Genomic DNA, 14,764 nt, shown 5'->3' with positions numbered 1-14,764 from the left:
AAAGAATTAAGTGGTCTAAAATGACCAATCTTAAAAATAAATAAATAAAATGACCAATCTTTTGTGCTTTAAAAATCTCTGGATTAAAAAAATGAAAACATGACTTCCTTCTCCCCCTCCCCCCCAACCACTCCTCTTCTTTAGTCTTGGTCATATAGGAGTTTAGTACAGGAGTCTACAAAATGCCAAAGGTTCCACAGAAACTTAAGTTTGCTAATGTTGTGTGATCTACAAAGTAGATTCTACACTAACAGAAGAAATTAGTATAGGTTGTGTCAAATCGTGTTAAAACACATTAAATAAATGCAAAGAGCCCAGAACAAAGAAAGTGATTAAGCTGGTTTAACTGCATTCAACCCACTATGCTAAATCCCTGTAGGGGGCTTGAGTTAAACAACAAATTTGGTTTCTTGGCCTAAATCCTTTTCTTCAAAGAATACATTTTTCTTGTAATTCCGATAAATTTGTTTTCATCTTCTTCATTTCTTAGTCCCTAGGGAAGCCGGGGTGAAAATAACCTATCTGACTGGGTTACATTTTAGGAAGAGATGGGCTATGAAGAATGGAATAGACAGGGATCAGTTTATACAACTAAAGAGGCATTGGATGAACCGAGGAATGGGAGGTGTATGATTGTTCAGCCCCAGAAAAAGACCAGCTAGTGACACCCGGGATGAGGATTTTATCCGGCAGTGAATCGAAGACAGAGAGATAATAAGGTGTAATTATAGCAGTGCTGTTAGTGCCTGTTTATGGGGTCTGGCAGCAATTTGGTTGAACACCCCTCATTTTGAGAAATTTGTAATTTGGCAGTAAGAATTCTTGCCTTAAAATTTGGCACAAACCCTCACAGTTTAATATTGCAAAATCTGGGAAATGTTGAAATGTGGCTGCTATTCTAATTGAACTTTTTCAGGCTCTTTCGAATTCGTTTTTTTCCCTGTTGGATTCAGAAACAAACGCCTTTTTAAAAGTTCACGAAGGTTTTTTAGACTACAGACTCAAGTGAGCTTACAGGCAGATGTACTGCTGTACTCAACTCTCACGACTTAAATCTTTGTGTACATACAGTAGCGGGGGCGAGGAGGCTTTAACTTGAAAAGCCCGAGTTCCTTCTGTTTGGTAGCCCTTTAAAAATTCCTCACAATCAGGATTTTGTTTAATTTCCTTTGAGTCGGAGCGGTGCAACGTGGTGTTGCTCTTGGTTTTATCAACCGACTGCTTCCCCCAAGATTATTCCCCGTTGTTTTAAAGTAGAAGGGAGGTCACCAAGCTGTAGTGAAATGTGGCCAACTCCGGCTGGGACCAAGTTGGCCCAACCGGCTTCTCTAAAGTAACTGGAAGTTTTCTGACAGGAAACCGGTCAGTTCTTGTAAGTCTCGGCTCCGGTTCCCACGGCCCCGGCGGCGGCGGCGCCCCCGACGCCCCTGACGCCCCTCACGGGGCCGGGGAGGGGCGCGGGGTGCGGGGCGCTGTGGGCGGCAGGGGGCAGCAGCGGGAACCCGTTGTTCTCGAGGCGGGGGGTGGGGCGGGAAGCCGCCCCCCCCCGTTTCCGCGCCCCGCTCCCTCCCCTCCCCCTCTCGCGCCTTCCCTCCCCTCCCCGCGGGGAGGAGGGCGGGGGCGCGGAGCCCTCCCCCGGGACAGGGGGCGTGCGCGTCCCCTCCGCTCCCCTCCCCTCGGCCGGGCTCTCCTGGCTCCCCGAGGCGGGAGTTTCCAGGAAGAGCTCAGAGCGCGGCCGCACCACCGAGCGCACGGAGACATCAAGTAGTCCCTCAGAGCAACCTTAATAGAGAATTCTAGCTGCCAGGGGCTGTCAGAGTCGCAATCCTCAAAAGATAGGGGGCGACACTCTGGCCTGAGGAGCTCAGGAAAAGAGGTCTGAGCTCCCACTCTGCATGGCCGGAGAAAGCCGTGTGGGGGAGGCGGAACGAGTTCCGGCGGAGGGCTCGGGCGCGCCCGTTGGAGTGAAGCGCCGCGCGGTCGAAGCGCTCACGGAGTTAAAGTGGGCGGGAAAACCCGGAGCGGACTCTCCCTGACACGCCCAGGACCTCCCGTCCCATTTTTCGTGGGGGAAGGGGAAAAGAGCAAAGGAGAGAAACGTGTTTCCTTTCCCTGCCACCTAAAGCCCCACTGGAGAAAAAAAGGGACGACGCGCCACCATGGGGTACGCGCGGCAGGGCTCTCAGGGCCCGGCGGGGCGAGGAGGGGTAGCGTGACTCCTCCTTCTCTAACGTCCGCACCGTCGGCGCTGGGCGCGCGCGGTCAGAAGCCCAGGCCTGTGAGCTGGAGGAGCTGGGCGCGCGCATGCGCGCGGTGGCGCGCGCTTCCCGCCCCTTTCCTGAGAGCGTTCGCTTCCCCCTCCCCCCACGTTCCTCTGCCGCCACCTCAGAGCCGCCCCCGCACCCAGCCCTCTCTTTTCGGGGGAGGTGGCCCGTCTTGCCTATCCACTGACTAACCCCTTCACCTCAGCTTCGCCCCGCCCCCCCGAGCTCGGTACAAACTCCGCAGCTAGCGCTCGGCTTTCACATTCCCGCCTCCGCCCTCTATTTCCCCTCCCAACCCTGAAGCACTTCCTGCGAACTGCCCTGTTCTCGCTCTTCTCAGCGCGCCGCCTACTCCTTGCCCCAACTGGATGGCTGCTTTCTCGTTGGCGGAGCCTCGGGGTTTGATCCTGTAATTCTTCCTGTCTCTAAGTGGCGATCGCCTGCTCCATTTTACAGATGGGGAAGTTAAGGCCCAGAGCTCTGACACGCTGGATTCTGAGGACTCCTCGAATTCTCCCCCCAAATCACACCATAACTGACACTGGAAAGATAAACCTTCGATTTCCTACAATTTTAAGCAACCTTGGAAAGAAAGCCAGTTGCCCATTCTAGATCTTGGGACCCTCAGTCCTACAGGGCAAGCCACAACAGACCAGTTAGCAAAAGCCATAGAAGCAATTTACCCCAAGTCAACCATGCAGCGTTTGCTACGTCAGAAGGGCCAATTCGAGATTTTAGACACATTAGAATTTAAAGGTGATAAGACGTTATTTGTTCAAAGTGAAATCGTTTTTTACCGTGTTGTGTAATGTTTTCTTGTAATTCTTGTAATTCTCTTAGTCCTCCCCCCATTCGAGATAATTTTTTAAGGTTTTGAAAACATTTTGATGGAATTTGTTTCCTCGATAAAAAAAAAACTACCACTTTATTTTAAAAGTAACTTATCCTTTTTGTTGATGTGGTTGGTTATTATTATTTTTTAATATTTTATTTATTTATTCATGAGAAACAGAGACACAGGCAGAGGGAGAAGCAGGCCCCACGCAGGGATTCGATCCTGGGTCTCCAGGATCACACCCCGGGCGGAAGGCGGCGCCAAACCGCTGAGCCACGCGGGCTGCGTGTGGTTGGTTATTATTATCCTGAATTCTCCCTCTGCATAAAGTCAGTTCTTCCATGGACTTCAGCTCTAATTCAAGTAATATTGAGTCCGTGAGAGGCTTGCAAGAGATATCACAGAGAATCTTGAAGCACTGTAAACTTTCGGTGTACCACAGACTTTAAAGATATGACTGATTTAAAGGAAATAAGAGATCTGTGTAATTTTATGTATATCGAGAGATTCATTAATTCAGATTCAAACGTTGTTTCATTCCAAGCACTAAAAATATGGATGTTTTGTTACGTTTTGTTTGGAATGACACTTTTATCATGATTTTCTTCTACTGTAAATATTTCTTTTTTTTTTTTTTTAATTTTTTTTTTTTTTTTTTATTTATGATAGGCACACAGTGAGAGAGAGAGAGGCAGAGACACAGGCAGAGGGAGAAGCAGGCTCCATGCACCGGGAGCCCGATGTCGGATTCGATCCCGGGTCTCCAGGATCGCGCCCTGGGCCAAAGGCAGGCGCCAAACCGCTGCGCCACCCAGGGATCCCCTACTGTAAATATTTCTAAGTTATTTATTGGGTTCATGTCTTCTAAGCATAACCATGGTCTTAAGAACCAGTCCAGATTTGTTGCAAGAGTTTTTTGGTAAGTAGACTAAGAGTGTTGTGTGCTAACACTTTCTGAGCTTAGGTTTAGCAAATGGGTGATTGCTATGTGCGTAGATAGCACTGTTAGGTATTTTGTGGGTTAAAAAATTGGACAAGACAGGGCTTTTTTTTTTTTTTTTTAAGATTTTATTTATTTATTTGAGAGAGAGACCAAGTAGGGGGAGGGGCAGAAGGAAAGGGAAAGGGACAAGCAGACTCCCAGATGATGGTGGAGCCTAAGGTGGAGCTCCATTCCAGGATCCCAAGATCATGACCTGAGCTGACGTCACATGATTTAATCGATTGAGCCACCCAGGTACCCCAACACAGGACTATTCTTAAAATACCATCTAGTAGTGGAGATAAAACTCTATCATAGGATCAAATTAGTGAAAATTTATTATTTCTAATTAATTCTTTTTTTAAAAATAACATAAGTTATATATTAACTTATGGTTTACAAAAATCTCGCCTTTTATTCATGTGTAGTTCTCAGGTTCTGATCATGCGGATCAAGAGACGGGAGCAATGAATAGTTAAGAACCATCTAAACAGGGCAGCCGGGGTGGCTCAGTGGTTTAGCACCACCTTCAGCCCAGAGTGTGATCCTGGAGACCCTGGATGGAGTCCCATGTCCGGCTCCCTGCATGGAGCCTGCTTCTCCCTTTGCCTTGCCTGTGTCTCTGCCTCTCTCTCTCTCTGTGTCTGTCATGAATAAATAAATAAAATCTTAAAAAAAAAAAAAAAAAAAGGACCATCTAAACAGAAAGGAGCAGGAGTGAGCAGTGATTTAATGGAAATATGAATAATGACACAGTCCAATATTGAAAAATAAGATCATAGGAATGGCAGGAAAGAGAAATTTAAGTCTAAGGATGTCCAGATCTTCAGATTTTAAATGCTGACGAAAGATAGGAAAGCCTTAGAAATGATATGCTGTTTACCTTTGCATGAGTGTTCGCAAACCGTTTTTATTTCACGAAGGATAGAATAGTCTTGCATTTAAGCATTTGCCTACATACACAGATTTGCTGAGGAGTTTTAAGGAAGAGCAGTGGTAGAAAAGTAAAATCTAGTTTCCAGTGTAATTCAAACTTCCTAAAGCAGGAGTGGGATGAATCCTTTGATTAGTTTAGACAGACCCAAAACTCTTACCCACCCACCCGGGAAGAAAATAAATGACGAGTCAAGAGATTAAATGTAACTTAAATTTAAATACTTTTGACCAATTTAAAAAGCATTGCATTTGAACTTTATTATTCAAAGTTATTCTTCTAAAATGATTTTTTTAAGTTTTAGCTCCATTCAACTATTCTAAATGTGTCTGCTGGGCTCTTGCTTTTGCTTCCAGAGTTCACTGCAACTTCACCTTGATGTTATATCCTAGTCTGCAAACTGATGCCTCTCATGGGATTGGTGTGCTATAAGATAAGCAACTAGGTTTTCAGCTCAATTTCATTTTGTTTCTAACTTTTAAGTTCAGAAAGTTAAATTATGAGAACCTCAAGAACAGTCTTTCTTAAGTAAAATGAAAAAATTACAAAAGAAAACATACTAGTTTTTATTAAATCTAGAGATGGTTTTCAGAATTCCTATATGTTAAAAAAAAGGAATTCTTTAAAAAAATTTTTTGGAAGATTTTATTTAATCATTTGAAAGAGAGTAAGAGCAAGAGAGATCACAGAGGGAGAAGGAGAGGAAGAAGCTGACTCTGTGCTAAGCAGAGAGCCCAACATGGGGCTCGATTCCAGGACCCTGAGATCAGGACAAGAGCCAAAAGGCAGACGCTTCACCAACTGAGCCACCAAGGCACCCCCCAAAAATAATTCTTGTATGGGACTGTATTTGTTACTCATAATCTGCAATGGTACCACATAGACATTAGAATCAAGCTGCTTTGGTGCATAAGCACTGATCTGGGAGCACAGTGGCACTCTCTGATTTCTTAAGGGAAAATCACAGTGTAGACTAGAAAAATTGACACACGTCATCTCCTTTATTCTAATGGAATTCGGGCTTTTTCTTCTCCTTTATTGTCAACTTCTTTGTCATATAGTATAAACAGATCCTTATTGTTGGTCCTGCATCCAAGCTAGAAGTCATAAGGCTTCCATTTCTTCAGGCATTTTAGAAGCCACAGTTTGAATAGTTGCCTATGAAGTCTTTTCATTCACCAAGTCTTTTTTTTTTTTCTCAAGATTTTATTTATTTGAGTGAGAGATCACAAGCAGTGGGGAAGGTTAGAGGGAGAAGCAGACTCTCCACTGAGTGGGGAACCTGATACAGGGCTTGATTCCAGGACTCTGAGATCATGACCTAAGGTGAAGGCAGTTTCTTAATTGACTGAGCCATGGAGGCACCCTTCACCAAACCTTCTAAAGGTGACTTTTCTGGCTACTGCCTCTGACTGCATTCTTTGTGGGATCCTGGCTATGTCATTCCTCTTATTTGGGCTTCAGTTTCTCTACGCTGAGTCTGGCTGGATCCACAACCAACTCCAGGCTATTCTTCAGGAGGCTACTTTTTTGCCTTGGTGCTCCAGGGCTCTGGACTCCTAAAGCAATTTTTTCTTTTACTCAAATAGGTGTCTTTTCAAATTTTATCTAGTTTTTATATATTGATGGGATAACTTTTATGTTGGAGGATTGAAACTTTGGGCTTGAATCATAATGTGATGTTATGGTAGGGCCTTAGGGAGATTACAATAAGACTTATATCAAGGGTTCTAAACCTGGCATCCAGGATAGAATCTGTTAGGTCCATGAACATAGATGGGGAGGAAATTACACCTTTATTTTCACTGATATTGAAATTTAGCATTTCCTTTTAGTATGAACATTAGTAACAAAATCACAGCAATATTAGCAATACTGGTACTTGTGAATTCCACTGATGGAAATCACAGATCATTTCCTATCACACTGTAGTTGTTGTGGACATGTTGATATAGTTTGCACTCTTTACTACTAGATCTTGTTATTTAATGTGTTAATAAACACATTGTGTTGTAAATTTCTAGTATTTTGATAACAGTTTTGGTATAATAGGTTTCCTTATTTTTATAAGAACATTTTTTAAAAGAGTTTATTTATTTGACAGAGAGAGAGAGCACAAGCGGAAAGGAGGGGCAGAGGGAGAGGGAGAAGCAGACTCCCTGCTGAGCAGGGAGCCTGATGTGGGACCTGATTCCAGGACCTTGGGATCATGACCTAAGCCGAAGGCAGATGCCTAACCAACAGAGCCACCCAAGTGCCCCACAAAGTTCTTTTTGAAAAAATTTCTTTATTTATCTTGTGGGGATGGTGGGTAGAGGGAGAGGGAGAAAGAATCTTAAGCAGACTCTGTGCTGAGCGCAGAGCCTAAGGTGGGGCTCTGTCTCATGACCTCAAGATCATGACCTGAGTCAAAAGCAAGAGTCCAAAGCTTAACCAACTGAGCCACTCAGAAACACAGGTTTCCTTTGTAAACCTATGTAATATTCTCTGCAATTATTTAATACATTAAAAAACATTCTGACAAGAGGTCTATAGGATTTTCCACACTGCCAAAGGAATCCATGGTACAAAGAAAGATTAAGAACCCCTTCTTTAATAAAAATAACTTGTATTAGTAATGGATTATAAACAATTGAATAAAATAAGAGTCTATGATTCCACACTGTTATAAATAAGTAAAAAAATCATTAGATAAATGTAGGAAAATTGAAGACTTTTTTTTAAGACTATTTATTTGAAAAAAAAAAAAAGACTATTTGAGAGAGAGCATAGGCAGGAGGAAAGGCAGAAGGAGAAAGATAGGGAGAGATAGAAGCAGACTCACCACTGAGCCCAATGTGGGGATCAATCCCAGGCCCCTGAGATCATGGCCTGAGCCAGTCAGATGCTTAACCAACTGAGCCACCTGGGCACCCAAAAGCTTTTCCTATCAGTAGGATGACAACTAATAAATATAAATGGAATAATGGAGTAAGAAACTCATTTGTAGGGGCTAAAACTGGTAGGTGAAAGTTAGATGAGGAGCAGGATATTTACATGTTAAAGTATATCTCCATAAACTATTTAATAGTTATAAAGGGAAAATAGTGGAGGACCCTCTTTAACACCACCTTAACCAAGTCATCAAGCTTACATCACTGATATGAGGACAAACTGACTTTATGTATCTCTTAATAAGAAGCACTGAGGACACAACATCACTTCACTGATAATCCTGCCAAAAATATACAAACTGAATCCGATCATGAGGGAATGCCAGACAAACCCAAATTGAGAACCATTTTACAAAATAACTGGTCTGTACTCTTCAAAAATGTCAAGGTCAGGAAATGAAAAGAAAAGCTGAGGAATTGGTCCAGATTAAAAGAGGCAAAAGAGACATGACAACTAAATGCAATATGTGACCTTAGATTTGATCCTGGACTAAGAAAAAAAAAACACCTAAATAATGTTTTTAGGACAACTGACAAAATTTAACATGGATTGTGAATCAGATAATAGTATTGTGTTAGTGTTAAGTGTCCTAATTTTTGTGTCTATACTATAGCCACATAAGAGAATAGCCTTGTTCTTAATAAATAACACACTGGGGGATCCCTGGGTGGCTGAGTGGTTTGGCACCTGCCTATGGCCCAGGGCGTGACCCTAGAGTCCCGGGATCGAGTCCCACGTCGGGCTTCCTGCATGGAGCCTGCTTCTCCCTCTGCCTGTGCCTCTGCCTCCCTTTCTCTTGTGTCTTTCATGAATAAATAAATAAAATCCTTTAAAATAAATAAATAAATAAATAAATAAATAAATAAATAAATAAATAAATAAATAAATAAAAACACACCGAAGTATTTAGGAGTAAAAGAGTATAAGTTCTCTAAGTCTCAAATGGTTCAGAAAAAAATACATATATTTATAAGTTCATATGCAAAGATATAATAATAAAGCAAATGGAGCAAATATAAATAAAATTTGATTAGGATAAAGGAATTAGGGGAGCTACTTCTACTATTCTTCAAATTTTCTGTCAGTTTGGAATTATATTGCTTTAGATCGTTTGCTCTAACTCCTCACTTTGAAGAGGTGAAAATTCAGAGTTTGGAAGGTGAAGACTTGCTCAAGGTCATACAACAAGTTAGTGACAGAGTTAGGGGCAAAACTCAGATCTCCAGAAGTCAGTCTGCTTTTTACAACACCGACTGAATCCTTTGGTGTTTGTGTTTGGATGGCAAAAATTGAGCCACCCCTTTTTACTTCTCTTTTTAGTGTCTTGGTTCCTTAGAGCTAGTTCCTCCTACTAGAGAACCACAGTATCATAACTAAATGCCTCTTTCAGTTCCTTCATGATTAGGCAAGGATCAGTTTGAAGTTTCTGAGCTGTACAGTTGGGGGACCCCTATACTCTTGTAGGTTCAACATCTTACTGCCAACCTTTTCTGTACATGGTGGGTTTCTTTTATATGATATTATTTGTACCCCTTCTCCTATAGAGTGATGGTGTATTATTGTTTAAATTTTCCATAGGCCACTCCATTTCAATGTCTCTTCAATACTATGTATACTAAAGAAAATTGTAGGTTTTCATTTCTGTGATTCTATGATTCAGTTTTCTTGTAGAAAATTAAGGCATAATATAGGGGAAAAAAGGGGGATATAGCATCTTAGAGTTATAGTCTTAAGGAGAGTAATCTAACCACAATAATAGATGGTGGGGGGCATTTAATAGTTCTACTAGTTACTGAGTAATATCAGCTTCATAAAAATTAATAACTCAAATCTATTGTTTTATATGTAAATAAGTTAATTATCATCAATATGAAGACTCCTTGTCTCCAATGGGATAATGGAAAATTTTTAAGTTGAACCATATGAAATTGCCATTTTTGTAACAACTGAGTATCAGCAGTGGGCTGTGAACACATTATTAGGTATCAGCCTAATAGCAGTGAGCACATTATTAGGTCTATTTTAGGTTATTAAATTAGGTTATTTTCCCTTTTCTTACAGCATCAATAGAAAAATGGAGAGTGTTCATATGGTATCTGCTCTTGAGTCTTCAGCTTCTCAGTTTCTTTTCTTACCCTAGCTGTTCCTGTCCTCACACTCTCTGTGAGATTCTTGCTAGGCCTCAGATTCCTCCAAATTTCCATCTTGGCTTATATTACCTTCCACTACTTGGGAGCCTTCCATCAATTCTTAGAAAGTTAGAGATGGAATATCAGAGGCAGTTTGTTCAATCTCCTTATACTTTAGATGAGGAAACAGAAGCTAGCATCATAAAGCTGATATCTGAGAGATGTGGCAAGAATGCAGTATCCTGACTCCCAGTACACTGGTCTTTCTATCTCAATACCTGTGTTCTATCTGCATCTTCTATTTCCTGCAGCCTGACTATATGGACTTTTGTCTATCTGTCAATCTCTTTCTCTTTCCTACCCTTATCTTACTTAGTTCTCAATTCTCAATCACCTGGATCTTCCTTATTTCCTCAGTTTTGCGTTCAGCGGGGAGTTTGGATAAGCCCTGACTGATGGATGTAAGAAGTTAATGGAGACTTTGTTTTAAGGCCAGTGTTTGTATTTTCTTCCGTCTGCCCATATAGTTTTTCTAGAAACAGTCTTTGGGTTTCTTTTTGTTGTTGTTAAGATTTTATTTATTTATTCATAAAAGACACAGGAGAGAGAGAGAGAGAGAGGCAGAGACACAGGCCGAGGGAGAAGCAGGCTCCATGCAGGGAGCCTGACATGGGACTTGATCCCAGGTCTCCAGGATCACACCCTGGGCCCAAGGCAGCGCTAAACCACTGAGCCACCTGGGCTGCCAAGTCTTTGGGTTTCTTTTATTAGTTTATCTCCCACTCTCATTCCCAAACTCACCCTCATTCTCACCTCCCCGCCATCTTTTTATGTGTACACCAAACCTTTGTTGAAAGCAATTTATGGCAAAGTTGTACAATTTTCTTTTGAAAATAAAAAATGGATACATATATGGAATATCTCTGGTCTCTTCCTTTTTGAGCTTTAATCACCTTGTTATTCATATACCTGATTTGGAAAAATGAAGACGAGAAAAGATTGTTCATCTGTGGTAAATGGTGTTACCATCAATTATTGTAAATGGGTTTTTAGACACTTAATGATTCTGTCTAATAAAGTAACAACCCTTCATTCTCTAATTTTATCACCTACGAACTTGCAGAGTTTTCTCCAATTATCAGTTGTTCCTGTTAGATAGCCAGAGCTGCAAAGATGTATTTATTTCAGGGTTCTTTCACAATTATGTAGTGAAACTGAGATGTAACAAACAGATTTATTAGTAGGTGCTTTATCAGATATAAAGGAATCAATTGTCCATTACTCATGCCTCTATTCTGCAGTTATTTCCTATAAATACAGTGGAAAATACATTTAAATTTTTTTCACTTTAGCTTATTTTACAAAATAAAGTACTTTTACAAAAATTATTTGTTTAATTTGCTCCAGGACTCTAGAGAAAAAGAGCTTTACTAATAAACTTTAAAGAATGACACTGTTAATAACTACCCTTTCAGATTTCTTCTTGACTAAAGAGTTTAGCTGATGCACCTGACTTAGTGAAGCAGCTACCTACATCCATTATACTTGTTCAGAATTTACCAATCTCTTAAAAAACTTTTTCAAATGTTTTCATCTTCACAAAAATTTGCTAATAAGATGGCCAAGATGATCTTTTCTTCTCTTTTAGTCACTCAGTACATTATACATAGCAGTTTATCAAGCCAGCTAGATTCTTTGAGATACTACTAGGTGTTCAGAGTGAAATAAAGTAAACACCAAATATTATATCCCTCTCTTGAATATATTTATAATTCAAATATGAATATATTATGAATGAATATTAAAGTCTCTGAGAAGGTCTGCAATAAAAGAAATCTGCTTAATTTGTTTAGTCCATTGTACTTCGTAAATACTTTCTAAATTGCAAGTTGTAATTCAACTGTCACTTTCTGCATGAAGACTTTCATGACTCCTTCTGGCAGTATCCAATGTCTCCACCACTGAATTCACATAGCTCAGAGTTACATTTAAAGTGCTAATTCTGGTTTCTCTTCAGATCATATAAATCTTTCGCCTTTTACATTATAAGGTGCTATAAAAATTTAGTTTCTATTAATATTATGATGTAATCTTTTGATTGTAAGCAACAGAAACCTCATCTCAAACTGGCTAAAACAATTAAGGGAATTTACTAGTCATCAATTGAAAACTCAGGCAAAGTTTGGTCCTCAGTATTGAGGCTCCATGATACTACCAAAGACCTGGTTTCTTTCCATTTCTTTTTCAAAATATTTGATTTTCCAAAATGTGCTCAAGATGGCTTAATATGCTCAATCTCAATATGGCTGTAGCAGTTTCTAGGAGGCTATATGTCTTCCCTCATGTCTAGTAGTAAAAGAACATCTCTCAAGGGAGCTACTTCAGAATAACTAAGATGCATCTTTCCCAGAAGCCTCCAGCAAAGATCTTTTCATATCTCATTGGTTTGAATTAAGGTCACTTACCCGTCACTGAACTAATCAATGTCCATGGAGATAGGATGTGCTGGACTTAAGCCAAATAATCTACCCTGGATTTGAGTGTGAAGTCAGCTTCCTTGGAAACTTCTTTATGTTATTACACATAAGAGAATATGGTACTGTTAATTTTTTAAGTTTTTTTTTTTTTTAAGATTTTATTGTTTATTCATGAGAGACAAACAGAGAGGCAGAGACACAGGCAGAGGGAGAAGCAGGCTCCCCGCAGGGAGCCCTGATGCAGGACTCAATCCCCAGATCCGGGATCACTACCTGAGCTGAAGGCAGATGCCCAACCACTGAGCCACCCAGGCGTCCCTTTAAGGTTTTATTTATTTATTCATGAAAGGCACAGAGAGAGCAAGCGGCAGAGACATAGGGAGAGGGAGAAGCAGGCTCCCTGTGAGGAGCCCCATGTGGGACTCACTCCCTGGACCCTGGAATTATGACCTGAGCCAAAACCAGACGCTCAACCACTGAGCCACGCAGGTGTCTTGGGTACTGTTATTAATAAGAAGGAGGAATAGGCACTGGGAAGCCAAAACCAATAAAACTCCACTACGTGATGCTTACTACATTCCATTACTTCTGTGTCAATACATTGATACACAGTAATTCATACATAATTAGTACATTAACTTAGTTCATACAAAATCTTGTACACAAATGTTGATAACAGCAATATTCGTAATAGCCTAAAAGTGGAAACAATCCAAGTGTCTTTCAATTGAATGGATAAACAAAATATGGTATAGCCATATAATGGAGGATGCCTGGCTGGCACAGAAAGCATGTGACTCTTGACCTTGGGGTCATGAGTTTGAGCCCCACATTGGGTTTAGAGACTACTTAGATAAATAAAACTTTTAGAGGGATTCCTGGGTGGCTCAGCGGTTTGGCGCCTGCCTTCGGCCCAGGATGTAATCCTGGAGTCCCGGGACCGAGTCCCACATCAGGTTCCCTGCACGGAGCCTGCTTCTCCCTCTCCCTCTGCCTGTGTCTCTGCCTCTCTCTCTCTCTCTCTCATGAATAAATAAATAAATAAAATCTTAAAAAAAAAAAAAAAAAAAAGCAATAGGGGATGCCTGGGTGGCTCAGTGGTTGAGCATCTACCTTCAGCTCAGGGTGTGATCTCAGGGTCCTGGGATCAAGTCCCACATAGGGATACCTGCAAGGAGCCTGCTTCTCCCTCTGCCTATGTCTCTGCTTCTCTTTCTGTGTCTCTCATGAAGAAGTAAATAAAATATTTTTTTTAAAATGCAGTGGAGGGCAGCCCCGGTGGCGCAGCGGTTTAGCGCCGCCTGCAGCCTAGGGCGTGATCCTGGAGACCCAGGATCTAGTCCCACGTCGGGCTCCCTGCATGGGGCCTACTTCTCCCTCTGCCTGTGTCTCTGCCTCTCATTCTCTCTCTGTGTATCGATGAATAGATAAATTAAAAATCTTTTTTAAAAATACAATGGAATATTATTTAGAAATAAAAAAAGAATGAACTACTGAAACTTGCGACAACATGGATAAAGCATGAAAACATTATGTTCAATGTAAGAAGCCAGTCTAAAAAGGCCATATATTGTATGATTCTGTTTATATGAAATGTGCGGAGTACAAAAATTCATAGAAACAGAAAGTAGATTAGTGGCCAACACAGGCTAGGGGGAGGTAGAAATGGAATGTGGTTGCAAAGTAGATACAAAGTTTCCTTGGGGGTAATGAAAATGTCCTGGAGTTAGGTAGTGGTGATGCTTGCACAATTTTGTGAATATACTCAAAACCACTGAATTATATGCTTTAAATTTATTTATTTTTTAAGATTTTTATTTTTAAAAATAATCTCTTCATCCAACATAGGGCTTGAAGTAATAATCCTAAAATCCAGAGTTGCATGCCCCACAAATTGAGCCAGTCAGGCACCCCTGTACACTTCAAATTTAAATGGTAAATTTTGTAGTACATGAATTATATTAATTCAAAAAAGTATATACATCTATACCTTGAAATTAGAAGCTCATTTTCACCTTTTATTTTCAAACCCCCTCACCCCATGGCAACCCCAGTGCCTTACACATAGCATGTTCTCAAAAAAATATTTGAATGAGGGGCGCCTGGGTGGCTTAGTCGGTAAAGCATCTGACTCTTGATTTTAGCTCAAGTCTTGATATCCGGGGCTTTGGACTATGCTCAGTAGGGAGTCTGCTTCAGTCCCTCTCCT

General features: G+C 41.0%; 1 long non-coding RNA gene across 2 annotated transcripts in view; it reads left to right on the top strand.

Annotated features, from left to right (window-relative positions):
• The first annotated feature begins 2,348 nt into the window (after positions 1-2,348).
• The window catches only part of LOC140634126 (uncharacterized), a 30,469-nt gene continuing 18,053 nt past the window's right edge, over positions 2,349-14,764 (top strand). For both annotated transcript variants that reach the window (XR_012031656.1, XR_012031655.1), the window contains exon 1: positions 2,349-3,020. This is a non-coding gene — a long non-coding RNA (uncharacterized lncRNA). The remainder of the gene's footprint in view (positions 3,021-14,764) is intronic.

Source organism: Canis lupus, chromosome 5, assembly GCF_048164855.1.
Source record: "Canis lupus baileyi chromosome 5, mCanLup2.hap1, whole genome shotgun sequence".
NCBI classification, from domain to species: Eukaryota; Metazoa; Chordata; class Mammalia; order Carnivora; family Canidae; genus Canis; species Canis lupus.
The sequence above is the reverse complement of the archived record's forward strand: the minus strand, read 5'-3'. Positions and strand labels throughout refer to the sequence as shown.